This window comes from Hipposideros armiger, unplaced genomic scaffold, assembly GCF_001890085.2.
Source record: "Hipposideros armiger isolate ML-2016 unplaced genomic scaffold, ASM189008v1 scaffold_225, whole genome shotgun sequence".
Classification (NCBI taxonomy): Eukaryota; Metazoa; Chordata; class Mammalia; order Chiroptera; family Hipposideridae; genus Hipposideros; species Hipposideros armiger.
The window spans coordinates 1,249,267-1,268,792 of NW_017731575.1; the positions used below are offsets into that span (position 1 = coordinate 1,249,267).

Sequence of the window (19,526 nt, forward strand, 5' to 3'; positions counted from 1 at the left end):
GCAGAAATGCTGAGACGATGGTGTGAGAGGAAAGTGTGAGGCGCTCACTGCGGACGCCCCACCCCCACCCCCCAGAGCTCTCCCTGTCCCTGGGCCTGTCCCCGCAGAACTGCAGGGTCCCTGGCAGGGTGCAGGGTCCCTGGTAGGGAGCATAGGGGTTCCCGTGTGCACTTGGAGACTGGACTTGGTGACTGCTGAGATGCTGAGATAGGCTCTTGAGGAAAGGTGACAGTTGTTAGTCTTACTAATTGTCTTCTTTACCTCCCTGTGCCCCCTTCGGACAGGCCATGGAGGTCCATGGAGAGGCGCAGCAGGATCAACTGAGCATCAGGAGTCTTTCCAGGGACACGGGGGTGTCTAGGCCCACCTCTCCTGCTGCCGCTGCTGGGGAAGGGGCCCAACCACCCACTTTTGGCCCATACTGTGTGCTGAACCCAGAGTATTTTGTGACCTCGACGCCTGTGGGGCCTGACCAGGGGGCAGAACCAGGGGCGGCAGTGACACCTCTGAGCAGCAGGAGTGTGGAGGCAGGAGGGGTCATGAGCAGCACAGCGGCCTCAGCAGGTCCAGGAACGGGACCCTCCGTCTCAGCCTTGCCCGGACAAGACAATACGGGTGAACAGGGTGGAGGCCGGCAAGCCTCCCAGCCTCAGGCTGAAGCCCTGAGGAAGAGGAAGAAGGACACCTCCACTCGGAGGCCTTCCCATTCGGGTCAGAAGCGGGAGGGCAAGTCAGTCCTCAGATCCCACGGAACCCCTCGGGGACACCAAGGGAAGAAGGGCCTCAGCAGCCGCAGCAACACCCAGATGGGCTCCAGGTAGGTGGAAGCACTTCCACTTCTTCCGTTCTGTCGGCGTCACTTCTTTCTGTTTCCTGTACCCAGCTGTGTGTGGTGAGCTAGGATAAGTGACACCACCTCCTCAAGGAGCTCACAGTCCCACAGAAGGGTTACAAACTCTGCTTCTTTCCTCCACATTTTCACTTGCCCCCAGAGAGTCACCAAGCTAGGTCATTGCAAGCACAGGCAGATGACACTGTGAGAAGAAACGAGGAACAGGAGGGAAGTGAATACAGCCTGGCCCTAAACCCCGACAGGACAGGCACAGGCTCACAGGTCGTGCCCCAGCTCCTGTGTGCTAACACTGTGTCAGCACCAGCGGGGGGGTCAGTCCCATTTGTCCCAGTTTTACAGATGAGGGAACTGGGGCTTCAGAGCCCATGGACTCTTGTACAGAGACACACACGGATGAGCGGGTAGGCAGGGGCCCATCCTGCATCTTCCTAGTGCTTAACCTGAGCTCTGCCAGAATGGACGGCTAGTTCTCTCAGTGGCTAATGTAAAGGCAAAAGCAGGTACTCTCTTAAAACATTACTTCAGATGTATGGAAAAGTTGCACCCTTTTCCCCTCAAAACTAGAATTTGCCCATGTCCCCGTGCAGCTGGGTCTCAGCCACACTCCGTAAGCATAGTACAGGGACCAGCGCCAGGACAGTAACATCAGTGCGTGAATGTCAGCTCAGCCAAACGTGATGTCGTTGGTGCTTTGCTTCCAGGATCCCCACTGCATTCAGGGGCATTTCCTTGCAAAGCCCTGTGGTCCCCAAGCATTTGCCCCCTGGTTCGAGCCTTCGTTCCTCAGTAGCTTCTGTCTGCAGCGCCTGTTCCATGGTGGTAGCCACTGTTAGGGAGAGCCACCCTTTCTCCTCAGTGAGGTGTTCATTCAGTCGTCGTTTACGGCATGGGTGTTTGTTCTACAGGCTGTAATCCACTCCTGATATACATATGCTCAAGTTCTTGTGAGGTCCTTGGGAACTCATTCAGAGTTCCCCTGTGTTCGTTCAACAAGCGCCCACTTGGTTATAGCACTTTCTGGCCCCACGAGATACTCCAAATTCCTATTTCCCTGTTCCAACCACTTGTCCAAGGAGTCCTAGCTTTTTTTACTGGAAAATGCTGATTATATGTCAAAGACTTGGCACTACATGGCATTTGTTTTGACCAGGCTTACTCTGTTTTGTTTTTCAGGTTATCCCAGAAACCGAGAAGCCTGTCTAAAACTACCCCAGGATGGGCGCTGTAGTGCACACATTGGTTCCCTTGTCCCCTTCCCTGCCCTGCCCTGCAGCCCCTCCTAGTCCCAAGGGAGCACACACGGACCATTCCCAGAACCTGTGGACCTGGACTGGACGGATCTGGAATGTCATCAGTTCAGGATACAGAAACATAGCCCTCCTGAAAGGTCAATGGACCCATTTCTTGAGACAAATAAATGCCTGTTATATGCCTCGCTTTGTAATGGCTGGGACAGGCAGAGTGGGGAGCCGTGCTAAGATGTGGGGTGTGTCCTGCACAGGCTTCGCAGCCTGAGAACCGCTGGGTGTATTCTGGAGCTTGGCGAAGGGCGGGTGGAGCAGCAAGAAAATGTGTTCAGGCAGGTCAGGGGAACCCTTGCAGTGTGGGGGGCTCAGGAGGGACTTTCCATAGCTACACGTACAATCCCGCAACACAGGTGAGTGCGGGAAGATGGAATTGGAAGCTGATGAGGACCAGCCACGCCATGACAGGTGATGGAGGGCTGAACCATGGGAACGGATGAGGTCATTGGCACAGACCCCACAGGACATGCTGAGTGATGAGACGAGTGGGGGGTGGGCATTCTGAAATGACCCCAGGTCTGCCGCTCGATGGTCTGGGTTGGTGGTAGCACTGCTCTCAGGTGGGAGGTGCAGGGCAGTGGGCCCATAAAGCATCCGTGAGCCCAATGAGGACACAACCAACTTGACCTTGGCATTTCAAGTTTTCCCAGCTTAATAGGACAAGGAAGCTCATTCCGTACCTTTGAGAAGACGTGACTGTGGCTTGGCTATCCCATGTCAGTGTGTCTGCTCTGCAAGGGCAGAGTGACGGGGCAGTGTGGAGAGTCTTTGGGGATCCCACAGTCTCCACTGGGAATAAGATGCATTGAGGATGTAACCCCAGAGCTGAAGGCAGATGTGCAGTTACTTCACAGTCCCATGTGCTGGGGCTGAGAGGGACATTCGGAACAGTCCCTAGTCAAGTTTGCTAAAGTGCAGTGCCCATGGGGGTGCATTGGAGACAAGATGGTGAAGTGGGCAGGGCCAGAAGGCATGGGCCTGGAATGCTGGGTTAGAAGTTTGCACTTGATAGTGGGTTTTTTGTTTGTTTTAAGCTGAGGAGGGAGGGTGAGCAGCAGGCCTTTGAATCACAACCCATGAGTGAACTCAACGCGGGTCAAAATAAGCATCTTTATTCCCCCGTTGTCCCTGCGGAACCATCATTTATTATCAACTGGACTCTTTTCCATGGTCTTCAAATAAAAAAAATTGGCTCTTCTGACTTCACAGCCCTTTTGCTACTGCACACACACAGCAGTTTCGAAAGTGAAAGACCTGGTGTGACAGGAGGTTTACTAAGGAGGAAGGAAGCCCGCAGTAGGTGAGGAGGAGTGTGGAGGAGAGCATCACGGAGGCCCGCGTGCCCAAACAGGTGTGGTGATGGCTGCAGGTCACTGGTTCCATGAGAACTGTGACCAAGGATACAGTAACCTTGGAGGGTGCAGGTCATGGGGAGCAAGCTCTTTCTACAATAGACAACTTCCTCCTGTGTTGAATAAATAAGACTCCTTTTCACAGTAATTGTTGACACAAAGTTACCATACATTAGAAATTTCCCAATTACGTTCTTTTATAACATCAGGCACCTGAGCTAAACTGCCTTTCAAAATGGCAAGTCACACATTTTGTTTTCATGGTTGTCATTGAGGTCCAGTTTCCTCTCAAGGTTTCAAGTTCTAGTTAATAATCTCCACTGAACTCTCCTCCTGTTTTCATCTCGGGAGGTCTAGACCTATGGCCCAATCTCTTCTTCAGTAACCTGATTTACTGCAACCTTTAAGTGAACATAATGTGTTTTGGCTTGCCTACCCCCTTTTTCTCTATCTTTCCTTCGTGTTGATTATTCCATCATAAACCCAATTTCCCTGAATAATCATCTTTCCTCGTACTTTCTTCTCTTTAGTCAAATCTTAACTTCTACATTCAAGCCATAATCAAATTTTTTTAAAGATTTTATTGGGGAATTGGGGGAGGGAACAGCATTGGGGAATCAGAGAAGGGGAACAGACAAGTTGCTGTCCTTTTGTTCTTCAGTCTAGTTGAGGAGGACGTCACGTCGCTTCACTGGCCCATGTTGGTATTGTGATCATTGCTCTCTTCCCAACTGAGGCAGACCGGTCACTGCCTATTGGATGGCCCGCTCATGGTGGCTCACGGCAGCTCCTGGCAGCTCATGCTGGCTGCTGGCCACTCACGGTAGTTTACGGCAGCCCACTGCAGCCCCACTGCAGCCTACACCATCGCTGGCGACTCACGGCAGCCTAGCTCCAGGATGAGCTGTTGTTCACCATCTTAGCTGTAGAGGGCGCAGTGTCACTGGCCCATGTGGGATCCGAACCGGCGGCCCTGCTGCTCAGAGTTCATGCTCCGGAGCCAACTCTTAACCAATGAGCCATTCAGCTGGCCAAATAATCACTTCTTAATGAATATACTCTAGGAATGAACATCAACTCTAAGCCCTTCTGTCCATCTTTATTAAAAGGCCCCATCATCTTCTAAAATTGGAATGTCTTACAAATTATCTTCAGATACCAGACTCTCTCCAAATCATTCATTGAAATGTAACTGCCAAAGTAGACGTGAGTTGGAAAGATTCTTAGAAATGGCTCTCTTGTGCCCTGTTTGTGGTAGATGGTCTGCTTGCTTCCAGGCCCACAGGAAACCCTCAGTACTAGCAGCTTGATGCAGGAATAGGGAGACCTGACCGCATGTGAGATGAGACTCCTGGAGTCACTGGACTTGAGGAATGAAACCAGCCTCTGCCCTGTGAAGATCAACCCTGCTAGTGTCCCCATAGCAGCCTGCCTTTTGCTATGCAGGGCACAATATCTACACCATTATTTGTATTACTGTTTTATTGACTAAATTGGCCATTGTCTCATTGTACATTGTTCTTATCTGCAACCATAAAAAAGCTTTTATAATGTATAAATTCCCTGCCATCTATTACACACTCCAGGAGATATCAGAAAATTATTCTCACCATCTGGTTCTGACATTCTTTTCTGGACCTGTACAACCAAGTCCAGCCTTTAATCCTGTGTCTCAGGAAAATGATCTACTCATAGACTATAGGATATTCCAGAAGGCAGCCTTCAATTCATGCTTTGTCTGCTGTTTCAATCTGAGACTAATTATTTCTGCAGTCCCACTCCAAGTCAATCACTAATCTTTGGATTCCAAATGCACACACACAACACACACTCACACACACATGACTAATTTTACTGTGGTATATATATTTTTTTAAAGTATAGTTGGTATGCAATCTTATATTGGTTATATTAGTTCCAGGTATACAATATAGTAATTTGACATTTTTATACATTATAATGTAAGCACGCCACTAATTCTATTTAGCAATCACCTGCATCATGTAAATTATCACAATATTACTGACTATTTCCTTTCACTTGCCACCCCAACTCTTCTGCCATCCCTCTGGTCTCTGTTACTGAGTCTATTTTTGTTTGTTTTGTTCTTTAGATTCCATATATAAGTGAGATCATGCGGTATTTGTCGTTCTCTGTTTGACTTATTTCACTTAGCAAAATACCCTCTAGATTCATCCATATTGCCACAATTGGCAAGATTTTATTCTTTTTTATTACCTCATAATATTCCATTGTGTATATGTACCACATCTTCTTAATACACATTCACCTATCAGTGGGCACTCAGGTTGCTTTAATATCTTTGATATTGTAAATAATGCTGCAATGATCATAGAAGACATACAAATAAATGGACAACAGACATATGAAAAGATGCTCAACATCAGTAATCATCAGGGAAATACAAATCTAAATCACAATGAGATACCACCTCACTCCTGTCAGAATGACTATCATCAATAAATCAACAAACAACAAGTGTTGGCGAGGCTGTGGAGAAAAGGGAACCCTCGTGCACTGTTGGTGGAACTGTAAACTGGTGCAGCCACTGTGGAAAACTATGAAGGTTCCTCAAAGAATTAAAAATATAATTAAGTTATGACCCTGCAATTTCACTTCTGGGTATTTATTCAAAGGAAATGAAAATACTATAAGATCTTTAATTTGTACATTTTTGAATACACTAAAGGATCCTTTTTGGAATAAGAAGCATTGATGTAAGTAATAGTCATACAACTTCTGTCATTGTTAAACTAAAGATTCATATCATACTGCTTTTTCCAAGAATATAAAAATTTGCTCAATAAATTTTTGAATGAAATTTTTTACTGATAGCATAAACTAACCCGCAAAGTCATTCAAAGGAGAAAACTTTAATTATCATGGGGAACATCTGGGTCAAATTAGAAAATTAAGTCAAGTATCACTGAATGAAGCTTTATTTTGTAAGAGTGTATTAGCTCCAAATAAAAATTATTTTAAATAATATCTTTGTTCAATGTGAATGCTGTGGCTAATTCTTCCTTGTTCAGTGGGTTTATGAATATCTGCAATATAACTAACAAATGTCACCGTGGTTGGAGAGCCACTTTTACTTCATGCACTGCTCATGGATTGTGAACACAAGCTTGTTACTTTCTTATTTTCTTAACATTAACATTTAACATTAATATAATTTTAAAAATAAATTTTGAAAATATGTTTTAATAAATAGATGGCCAAACAGAGACAAAAGCTAAGTGTTATAGGAGCATACATATAAAACTAATATCTTCTATTAAATAGCATTTCTTGCATAAACTGTACTATCTTTTGATAATCCAGAGTTTGTGGATTGCACACACACAAAAAAAGTGCTCTTTCATGATTCTAACAATCCCCAAATTCTACAAACTAAATAATATTGATTTTCAAAAATCCCATCATAAAGTTATGGTGTTGATTTTTGGGATTAATCTAAAATATTGTAAGATTCATCTGGGAAATCCCCAAACATTAGCCCTCAGCATTTCTTTTCTTCATCCAGAAGGTCCTAGAGATAGTAGAGGAAGCACAAGATGATGGTTGAGAGCTCTGGAGCCATACTGCCAACCGCTAATCATGGAACCTTGGGCCTCAGCCCCCTCCTGAGGTTTAAATGGGCCTCTCAAGTTCTCAGAGCAATGTTGGATACATAGCAAATGCTACACAAATTTTAGTATTATTCTTCCTGGCTTAGGTAGGTCTTACATTAGCTATGTGATCTAGGGCAAATCCTTTAAACTTCTTCTGTGAAATATGAACAATAGAATCTAACTCACAAGCTTTCCACGAGGATTAAATTAGATATTTTATGTAGAAATCCAGTACACATGTAGTTTGTTGCTTTTAATTATGCCAGGGCATCTGTATACTCTTCGAGTATTTTATTCAAGGCATTTTGGTGACAGAAATGAATAACATGTCTTCAAAGGCTCTTAAAACCCAACGTTTCCTGGGTGTTGTTTAGATATTGGAAGCAATCTAAATCACTAAAACTCATTTAACATGCGTTTTGATATTATTGCATATGCAATACTGAAGTAGAACCAACCTCTTTTTTTCAGTTGCAGTAATTTAAGCCATAATCATTGAGTAATACTTCATCAAACCATAAAGTATCAATAAATCAAGTAAAATAAATCAAGCAGGAAAAATTGTTATTTGCTGTCTTCAGTATCATCATGCCAAAACTCATGGCTCAGTGAAACCAGTTTCTATTAGTAAAATATCAATTTGGTTATATAAATTTCAGCCATGACTATGACTAGAAGTTCAGAACTTTCAAAATAAAACTAATATTGCACATCATTACGCTTTTACCCTGAGGGGGAAAGGAACAGAGTGAGCCCAAAGTATAGCCTAAAAGCTTGAAAAGAAAGGGTTAAAGTATTTTGCCATTTTCTTTGAATCTCATGAGAACTGCCCACATCCTTAGGAATAATTTGGGGATATTATAAGACTTACTGAACTGAGGTGATAATATCAAGTTTGGAAGGTAATACTCTTTACCATTTGTGAGGGTTGTAATTTCAAAAGTACTATAACCTTGTTTTGTGTTTCTCAGCAGCCTGACTCATTCAGTTTTTGGTTTTCTGGTTCATTATGTGATCATCATTCCATATGGTGCTGTTATCTTCCAGCTCATATTTTCATCAACCAGCGCTAGCTTGTTGCCCATTTAATGATGCAGAAATTCAAATTCATGGATGACAGTTTCAGATGTTAAAACACCATTGCAAATTGACCTAAGGAAAATGAGAGAAACAGCATTTTTGCATTTGGAGCAAAATGAGTCTTTATGCTAAGGAAGATTTCTTGACTCCTCAGTTCCCATACCGCATAAAAACATCACCCAATTATACCTACTATGAATTGAATTGAAGTAAATTTGGAATGTATTTTAACTCCAATCATGTGTGTTAGGTTTACTAAACCGCCATAAACCTCTTATTTGTTAAAAAGATTCATTTCAGAAAGAGTACGAACATGTGTTTCCTCAGGTATCTCAGAGCTTCCCCCCAATTATTTAAAACCTCAAAACTAAGTTTTCCTAAGTCTGTCCATGATCTTTCACACTTTTAACATTGATACATGCTAGGTGATCTCCTTAAATGGAGATGGGAGAATCTAACACACCAGTTTAATTATTTCTGGGGCTTACTGACAATTCAGAGCCACAACCAGCTGTGATACTCAGTCACTGAGTAGAATTCTTAAATTCTAATTCCTAATTCCTTAGTAGGAAGTCCATGAATCTGGAGATAAGCAGTCTAGATGAACACCTGGAGAAGTGTGAATGCTTTTCATTGTCTTTGAAACAACAGCAATGCTGCTGTTGGCATCCTTCACAAATATAGGAAGGTTGCTCTTTTTTTTTTTTTTTTGGCAGGCTGGTGAGATATTCTGATGATATCTCAGTGGGTGTCTTTTCAGAAACAGGTGAATGTGGTTTCTATAAATTGGCTTCCCAGTTCTAGTTACTTGTATGCAGGAATTAGTCTTTTTCACACAGTAGTTTGCATTTACTTGCATATTTTAAAGTTTGCTGTGCTTCCTTTGTGATATTGAAAATAGATTCTTACTACTTCGTTGAATCTGAGCTTCAACTGTCTGCTATAGACAGGCACTATCCAAGACTGCTAGAAAGAGGTGTTCATAATTGATGAATTGAGTGGCCGCTGAGTAAACGGATCTTTTGTTTTCTTCTGAAGATAATCACCATCCTTGCTCCTTAAATAATTAGGTTCCAGATGTTTTACAAATGGCTATTTTCAAAAGTAATCTGATGGTAAATAAATAAAGGCTCATATATCCTAATTTGAATAGGCTATGGGGGCCATTCTTGATTCTTTTTCTGTTTTTATAGCACTGTTTATAGACAGCTCAGGTCTCATAATAAAAGTTCATAGTTTATATCTATGAAACAAAACCACACCTCTAGATATTTTCCAGATGTTTAAATGCTTTGCAACATATGAAATAATATATGCTTATTTGTCAAAAATGTAAAAAGCCTATATGCCTGTTGTCCCTTGGAACATACGTACATATGCAGGAACAATATCATTGATTCTCACCAATCAGCTGCTATATCATCTGAAGGTTAAAATTAGATCTAGTGGATGAGAGAAGGAACTTAATTTCTTAATTTCTGTCTCGAGCACGGACTTGCTGGAATATCTGAGATAAATCACAAATCTTCTGTGCCTTTTTTCTTTAGTTTTGGATGGCAAGCACATATACCTCTCCTTGCAGATCAGCTGCAGATTTAATTAAGCCTGGGGAAGTAAGTAGCTGGATGCTTGGCCTGAAGTCTACAGGCAAGGAACAACTTCAGTTTAGCCACCAACACCAAATGCACCAACCAGAAAGCCAAGTGGCATTATTTTGCTCTTGCCCTTTTTCGTCTCATTCTTCTACCATCTAAATTTCAAAAACTTACCAAAAAGGAAAAAAGAAAAATGTTTCGTTCTTTATGAAATCTACAAAACTACACAAATCTACAAGACTGGGATTTGTGTCTATGGATATAACTTGCTCCCCAGGGTCATGGTCCAACGTCTTAGAGTGGATGTCTAAGGAATGGGAGGGGTCAACATAAATAATGCATTAGTTTAGAATATAAGCAAACGATTTTGGGGTGAGGGCAATAATGGGTTGAGGTCTCTGTGTGGGTTTTCCACACTCTATATGAACTGGATTCACAGTGACAAGGATCACACAGCAATCCATGACGATATTCTCTTTGTATGCTGGTCAAGAGCATTTCATTTTATATATCATTTATATACTCTGTGCTATGATGTCATAACGTCATTCCCAAACACAAATTAAGCATAAAAAATTCAAGGATACAAACTTTCTTTTCTTGTGGACTGCTGGTTCTGGGTCACATAATATCTGGACAGAGTGAGACAAGGACCCCTTACAACAGAGAGAAAATGACTCAGCAATTGGTTTCTGCTTCCATTGCCGTTGATACATTTCACTGTTCTAACCCAACCCACACTTAGAATACTTTCTCCTTCCACTCTTTTGGGAGAAAAAGGCAAGGAGTTTATGTGTTTCAAAAATGTACATGGGTTAATACTGCTTCATTTGTATCTTTCTAGTTAAATGTGTGAACCTGTTCAGCAGCCTTTTCTCAAATGTCTCTTTGTGTCATTTGGGAGTTTTCATCTAATGGCCTCTCCACTGAGTCCTCCATGAGAGTACTTATTTTAGGTCTACAGGTCATTGCTAGGTTTTCACCAAATGCAAATTTCAGGTGAACCTTGTTGTCCAGTCATAGTCATTTCCTGTGACAGAGTCATGCTTTTTGCTTACTTACAAGGTTTAAAATAATCAGTTGTTAAAAAACTATGCTTTTCTTTGATCTTGGAATCTTTCCTTTCCGAATCATCTCAGGTGCTCTGTAGCACTCTGAATTACCTTTTAACCTGTAGGTTTCTTTTTTTTTTTTTTTCAGTATATGACTTTTATTGCACCTTTAAAAACAGAGAATTCTGTTGGCTTTATCGGCATCTTGGGTGTTTTTGTAGCTGGACAACTTACATCTTATTAATCAGCCTGCTGAACTGTTCCTTTTTCAGAAACATAGATACCATCCAAAAATTTTCTGATATCCTTGTTTTTGACTGTTGTGGCTTGTTGAATCAAAGCAGCTGAATTTGATACGAGTTCAATATCATTTCCTTCAAGAATTAACTCATCTTTCTGGGCTTGAGATACTGAACAAGCAACACCTGACCTCATGTGAACCCTGCGAATGTATTTTTCACCCAAGAAATTTCGGATTTCAACAAGAGAACCATTCTCCTGAATAACGACGTTGATGGGGAAGTGAGCACACACAGACCTCATCTTGTAACGGATGCCAGTGTAACACCCTTGATCATGTTCTGCACATGACTACAGATAGTGCGAACAGTAGCCAGTTCCTTTCTATTTCCCCACCATTTGTCAACCTGGAGCCTCTTCTTCTTTTTTCCAAGAAGACTGAGTCCTACATTGATGTGATTGAAGTCCCTCCGCAGGTGCCTCTGGGGCCCTTCACAATAACGGTGCATCCCTTCAGCGTGATGTCCACATTTTCTGGAATGTCCACAGTCTGATTGCTGCGAATGGTCGCAGTAGATTCAGCAAAAGAGAGAACGTCTTTCGTCACCACCTAACCTGTAGGTTTCTTAATGATCTTATGTTCAGTGATTATTATCCATACCCAGAAATCTCTTTATATTAATTCTGCCTCAGCTAAATACTTGTAGCTCATGTTTAAGCATGTAGACAATAGAGAATGATGTATTATAGCTTTGAAAGGGAGTAACTGTGGCCAGATGAGGGCCATATGGCTGTCTACCAACGAGCCACTCAAGGTGCTATTATGGTGTGATATTACTGTGCTTCGTAATCTGCCTTCCTATTATATTGTTCAGCATTTTATAGACTTAGAAAGTTGACTCAGACTAATCAAAATTACATGATGTTAAAATATGTAAGCCATAATAATCATTTAGATGGGAGAGATGCTTTCTTTCATGATGGAGATAAATACATTTACCAGAACCCCTGAGCAGTGGACTTAACTAGAGTTGTTTAGTCAATGCAGGGAAGAGGGCAGCTGTGGGGAATATTTCACCATGACTGTTTTCAACCTGCTGATTTATCCATCATTATAGATTATATCACTATAAGAACCAAAAAGTGAATGTTTTTTTTTTTTGGATTTGATAAATAAGGTCAAATCAGGCCCTTGGTTCTCTTGCCTTATTCTTAAGGTTGACTGTCCTACCGATCACACAGTTTTTCTCCAAACTGATATAGTTATGTTCCTGCATTAAAATTATAAACATCTTCCAAATCTGCTTTTCGTCCATTACTTTCAGATCTTTCTAATTTCTTGAGATATACATTTAGAGATAACCACATGAATTACTCCTTCCAAGGCTAATCTCATACACTGTATATAGGTTTTCCTATTTTATTAACTAATATTCAGTTCCTGGGTATGTGCGTAGATGGCTGATCTTTTCTTAATGTCTCCATGACCCACCAATACATAATAAAATGCTTACTATAATAAATCTTTTACATTTGCAGATTTACAAAACAGGCATACCTTTCAACAACTTTTCTCTATGTAGCACATTATAAAACAGAAAAATGCAAGTGATGGATGCAGACACTCCACGGTAGTGAAACTGGGGAATATGGAAGCTCAGCTATAAGTATATAAATTAATCCTTGATCATTAGTCAAATAACTTTCATTCTGTGGGAATTCCCTTTACTGTATCCCAGCTGCTAACCGTGTAGCAAAAATCTACACTGACAAAGAATTCACTGTTCTGTGGAGTAATTTACCATATTTGGGGATGACTAGACAATTCTTCCTTCTTACTAAAGTTACTGGTAAAAGTTTATGATTCTTTAATTATGAGAATAGTTTTCCATGCCTCTCATAATCATTATTCTCTTTCTGTCAACAACCTTTAGTTTTTCCAGTGTTCTTAAATGTTAATATCTAGAATTGAACAAGTATAATTTGGTCTGGAGTTACCATCTTTTCATTTCAAGACTAGTGATTTTTAATGCCCCCATCACATTACTGGCTCATAACAAGATTATGATAAAACTAAAATCCAATGTACCTTTTACAAATCAAGACCAAACAAGTCTTCCCATTCTATAGTAGCGTAAACACTTCCTTTGATCCTAAGTGCAGAATTTCCCATGCATCCTTGGTGTATGTCATGTTGTTGTATATGTTTGACCTTTCACTCCCTCAAGGTGCTTTTGAATTCTTATTTCATCATACAGTGTATTTATCCAGTATAATGTAATTAGAAAAACTAAATAATAATAACAATAATAACAATAATAATAATAATAATAATAATAATAATAATACAATACAAAACAAAAAAACAAGAAACCCAAAACAAAACATAAAACAAAACAAAACCCAGGCCTTCTATATCTCTGTACAAGATATCGATAAAACTATTATATTCTAAGAGGTCAAATAGAGGCTATGGAGAGGATATGGTATCACAATATGATTGTATTTCATTAATTAATTCATTCAAATGTTCATGGCAGCCTAGTACATGCCAGGCATTGTGTGAGGCCTTGTGGCTACTTCATAAATAAACGAACAAGGCCTTAGCTTTTATGAAGCTGATATTTTAGTGGAGGAAATGGAAAATAATCAGAGTGTAGTAGGAAATAAATTGGGATAGAATAGAGAATAACAGGGTTGGGTAGGAAGGCATCTAATTTAGAGACAGTTTCTGAATATGTGGCATTTAGCTAATGCCTTTAGTCTGAGAATGATCCAACTATTCAAAGAGCTGAGAGGACATTCCAGGCAGAAGGGAATAGCAAATGCAAGCAGGAAGGCATGGGCTTGGTTAAGAATAGAAAATCACTAGCATGACTGAAGCTTAGTGAACCAGGAGAGAAGTAGGTGGGCAGATCATGTAGGACATTGTGGATCATGATATTGAGTGTAGGTGTCTTTTTTTGTTTTTTCCTGGATTGCCAAAGCTTTTGTGTAAGTCTATTCAATTAGTAAGCAATCCATCTAACCATACCACTCTCCAATCTACATTTCTTCATGTTGTTCATGAGAATATATTGAATGTATTGGCAGAATCCTAGTTTACGCTATAGCATTTTTTTCTGATATGTAATTCAAAACAAGCAAGGAAACAAACAATATCCCTTTGGATTTCTTTCTTAGTGAAATGTTTTAGCTTGTTTGTTCAGTTCTTCTAATCCATTTGTTGATGGATCCATTGTAGAATTTTATCAGGGATTAGAGTCAAGTCAAACAGTCTATACATTCTAGAATTTCTGATTTTGAAACTTGAACCAAGATTTTTCTTTTTTTTTTTTAAAGATTTTATTGGGGAATTGGGGGAAGGGAACAGCATTGGGGAACAGGGGAAGGGGAACAGACAAGCTGCTGTCCTTTTGTTCTTCAGTCTAGTTGTGGAGGACGCCCCTTCACTGGCCCATGTTGGTATCATCATTGCGCTCTTCCAGGTGAGGCAGATAGGTCACTGGCCACTGGACGGCCACTCATGGCAGGCAGTTCATGGCAACTCATGAAAGCGCATGCCAGCTGTTGGTTAGCCCCACTGCAGCCTACACTGGCACCGGTGACTCCTGGCAGCCCAGCTCCAGGTTGAGCTGTTGTCCACCATCTTAGCTGTAGAGGGCGCAGCATCACTGGCCCTCATATGTGATATCCAAACCGGGGACCTGCTACTCAGAGCTGGCGTCCCAAGCCAACTCTTAACCAACGCGCCACTCGGCCGACCCGAACTAAGATTTTTCATACCTTCAGTCTATTCAAATTTCTTCTGTTTCCCCTAACTATACAAAGATGACCACAAATGATTCTTGATTGAACTTATAAGATGGTTCAATACTTGGCAAGATAATTCACTCTATTTAGAGTAACTAGATTCTTTCTTGCTACAAATATATCAGGATTTGTTCTGGTTCATTATGCTTTAAGTTTGGAGGCACTTTCCCTTAATAAAGAAGAGTGAAGCAGAATAGTACTTAACTGGTTCTGTCCCCTCTCTCTCATCTGGCAATTTCATGTGTTTTGATAGTTCACTTCATGGCCACTCTGCCTCGGCCAACACTCTGTCATTTTGCTTTAAGCATAGCTAACATGATACCAAGCAAAAATCTTTTTAAACATAAAAGTTGGCATTTTTCTTGGACAGAAACATTTTATTTGAAAAAAAACAGGATTCCTAAATTAATTCTCAGATAACTTGTCTTCAGAAAAACACAGGACAAGTGTATATTCACTTTGTTTGCCTGCTCCTGCTGACAATAGCAGCCCATGATGTGGAGAAATTTAAAGGATAAATAGGCATTGCACTTCCTTTTCAAAACTGGGGGGTAAAAGGTAGGTGGCAATTTAAGAACTGAATTCATCTCTTATGTAACCATAGGAGCTGAAACCTACTCGGCTATGACTGTTCACTTTCCATTTGCAGGTACTATGCAAAAGTGCATATTTTACTATCTTTGTGGTTTACATCTGAGTGAAGCAAACCTACAAATCTTAGAATTGAATATCTAAGGTATCTCATTAAAAGCTAAGAATAAAGACGTCCATAAGTCACTTAAATTATCTGGCCCTCATCTTTCTCATCTGTGAAATTAAGAGGTTGGAAAGGTCATCTCTGAGACTCCTTCCAGATACAATACTCTGTGATTGTAAGAAGATTGTCTTTCTCCTGAATAGAAAGTTTGATCTTCTTTTCGGAGGTTGAAGCAGAGCTACGATCCTTTCTCTCTTTCTTTCTTTCTTTTTTTGTTCTTCAGCAATTTTACGTGCAGCTTTTATATAAGGCACTAGAAAATTGGACCAATTTCCTTGGAATTTTCAAAGAACGTTTAAAATACAGTCCATTTATCAGTTAACATCCCCTCTGTGACATATGAGGCAGCATTATGTTGGATGTCAAAAGTGATCAAAATGTAGGTGATCAGTACTAAGCCACTTTCCCCATTGAATGATTTTTTTGATACCACATTCAGAGTTTTGCAGCCAAACATTATATGTGAGAAGATATTTGTCAAATTTTCACAGTCTTCTGTGTTGTCCTGATTGAATAAACAATCCATTCTATCATAGCAATTTATCTATGTAGAATTTGGTGAATAAGTGATTTTAAGCCCTGTAAAATTTAGAAACATCTTTGAAGAAACATAGTGCTAACCCCTTTATAGATAGATGTTGCTTTCTTCTTTAAGTTGAAATACCCTCATTTTATCCAGAGGGAAAACAAATTGCCACCAACATCAATTCCAGTGCAGTTTCACATACGAGTACCTTTTTATCCAGAGCAACAAATACAGACATAGAATGTGTTTCAGATAACCCAGACATTAAAGGTAAAAATGTTTTCTCACTGATCTTTTCTTTTTTCAGCCTCCTCTATTTTTATGGGATGTTTGGCTATATCTGATATGGAGTAAGTATTAAGATTAAATTTCCAAAAGAAGATACTCAGTTTTCATAATTTATACCAAGGCATGAAGAAAAGGTATGAGAGAGAACAATTAAAGGTTGTGTCAGCCTATATTCTGATTGGGGGCGGGAGATTAAAATGAAAGAAAAGAGACAATAAAGAAATTTTCTTTTCTTTTTTTCTTAATTTGGTTCATGAAATGTTATCTTTATCTTGGTTTTATGGAAACTTGTTTCTTCTGAGTCGCAACCAATCAACTTCTATTACAATGTCTTTGAATACTGAAAAGGAACTTGCAGGTTTTACACAAAACTTGACCATAAAACCTAATTCTTGGTAGTCAGGTAATACTAAAACAGGATATAAAGATTATTTCAATACATCTAATTATATAAATTGATGCATTAGCTTCATAAGTTGTTCTAGAATGCACATAAAAGCCTGGACTTGAATTAATTCAGAGACTCTGATCTGTATTCTCCAAGGTTGGGCACAAAAGGAGATTGTTGTCTATTTCTTTGTTTCTCCTCATTTAAAAAAAGTTTTGGGTGTAACTAAATTCTTTAAAAAGCATCACAGCAAACATGCACATTTGTTATTGATATGAAATAAAATAACATGTAAAGCCCTTCTCCATAATAATAATGTGTGTGTGCATGCATACACACATCATTATCACCACCACCACTCTGAAACTCTCTTTTATGACTGCATTTACTCCAAAGATGATAAGAATGCTGAAAAATGAGAGAAGAATTTGGGTCCTAACATTAGGCCCACAGAATTTCCCATTGCGACACAGGTACACGTTGTTGAACTTTCTCCTTTCTAGCTGGCTGTGAATAGAATTTGTTGATGTTCTCCTTAACCCCCAAGAAATATAAAAGAGATGCCTTGGCCAATTTAATTCTGTTGAGGAAAAGTTGTGAGGGGTGTTTCTCACATACCAGCAATCAGTCTCCGCATTCTGCCAAACTAACAGCCCTGGGACCATCTCTCAATGGATGAGTTTGCAGAGCTATGAATGAAGGGTGGCCCACAGTTTCTTTGTGGCTAAGACTGTAATAGGGAAGTAATTCTTTTCTTTCTGATAAATAAAACTATTTTGGACTTCTATTCAGTGTGAACTGACACTACCTCTTAACCATCTCACATTTAATTGTTGTGAAAACTGATCTCAAGGATTTTCCATATCTAATTTTCACATTTTCTCCCAGAAAACATGTGTTTCATGCAGGTGCTTTGAACATGTTATTTTATTATTTTCCTCTTTCTATCCAGGAACAGTTTGTGTTGCATTTACTGGGGGCACCCATGTTATGTTTTTGTGTTATGACAAGTGCGGTGCAAACGTGAGAAACTTTGGGGTCAGGACTTCTAGCTGCATAGCACTTTCTGGTATCTGTGCTGGTGCTTGTGAAGTTCTAAAGGGAGTTTTAATGAACAACACGCCCAGTGAAAGGGATCAAATGGATTCCCTGAAAAGGCTTCTGAGCATGGCATATTTCCCATGATTTTCTACAATTAAAGAAAGCCCAGTTCTGGGCAAATAATACAATGTATTCTGAAAAGAATAATTGTAAAGGGCATAAAAAATAACTGTAGAACAATGTTTCCTTTCTTTTCTCTCTATTTGTATAGCATAGAAGGAAACATGGACTCCCAGGCCCCTGTTCTTTAAATAACCTGTTGGTATTGTCAAACGTGTAAGACTAAACTGAAACATTTCAGACTGGGATACAAGAATCACTGCTGTAAGGGAAGAGAGGAGGGCTAGTTACTTCTGGAGACACTGGTTTAGAAATACGTCTGAGTGGGAAGCATGTTGACACCAGAGCAGCTAAAGCAGTGCTGACCAAGGCAAGGTACTACTTGCTCAGATAACGAAGAATTAACCCCAACTGATCAACATTAAGAAAGCCAGGGGCCGGCCGAGTGGCGCGATGGTTAAGAACTGGCTTGAGACGCCAGAGGGCCCTGGTTGGTATCCCACATATGAGGGCCAGTGACACTGCCCTCCACAGTTACGATGCTAAACAACAGCTCAACCTGGAGCTGGGTTGCCCTGAGTCACTGGCGACGGCGTGGGCTGCAGCCCCTGCTGCAGTGGGTTGCCATGGGCTACCGTGTGTAGCCAGCAGCCAGCGTGAGCGGCCAGCAGCCTGTCTGCTCCCCTTCCCCCAATTCCCCAGCGCTGTTCCCATCCCCCCAATTCCCCAATAAAAATCTTAAAAAAAAAATAGAAAGCCAGGAACTATGTCAAGAAAATTCTCAGAGAACTTGAGCTTTCTTGTTGGTCTAGGCTAAACAAACCATATGTATTATTAATAAATGAATAAATAATAGTTATTATCTACTGGAGGAACAAGGGATAAGGCTGATGAGGACGCACTAGGAAACATGGGGTCGTTGTCCTAACAAGGACAGTGTTTCTCAAACCTGCATGCATATCAAAGTCACCTGAGAAGGAGAGTTTAAAAAATTTACAGGCATAAGCCCCACCTTTAGAGATTTTGATTCTATAGGTTTGTGTTGATACTAGGAACCTGCATTTATAGAATTCTCCAGAATTCCAATGGGGAAGAAGATAAAAGATGCTACAGCAGTTTGGGATGATAGAGAGGAGGGGATTCAGCCTGGAGGGGCACCACGTCTCTGTCACGTGGTGGAAGGTCCCTTTATGATCTTTCTTTAGCTATTTACTCAAACCAGATTCAGAAAGGATTCTTTGAAATTCCTGAAAACATTTCTGTGTTGACAAATGCCAAGAAAATATTTCAAACCAAAACCCAAATGAAATCAAATGGAAAGTAAAAGCCTAAAGAATTAGGCCTGTATAAGAAAACCAATTAAATGTACCTAAGACATAAAAAAAAATTTATATATATATATATATATATATATATATATATATATATATATATATATATATATATATATATATTTGAAGACGCTTGAATAATCTAGATGTG

The 19,526-nt window shown here is 40.4% G+C and overlaps 1 pseudogene; it reads right to left on the reverse strand.

Moving 5' to 3' along the window:
• Positions 1 to 11,083: 11,083 nt before the first annotated feature.
• On the reverse strand, positions 11,084 to 12,427 carry LOC109389214 (60S ribosomal protein L9 pseudogene; annotated as a pseudogene).
• Positions 12,428 to 19,526: the final 7,099 nt, after the last annotated feature.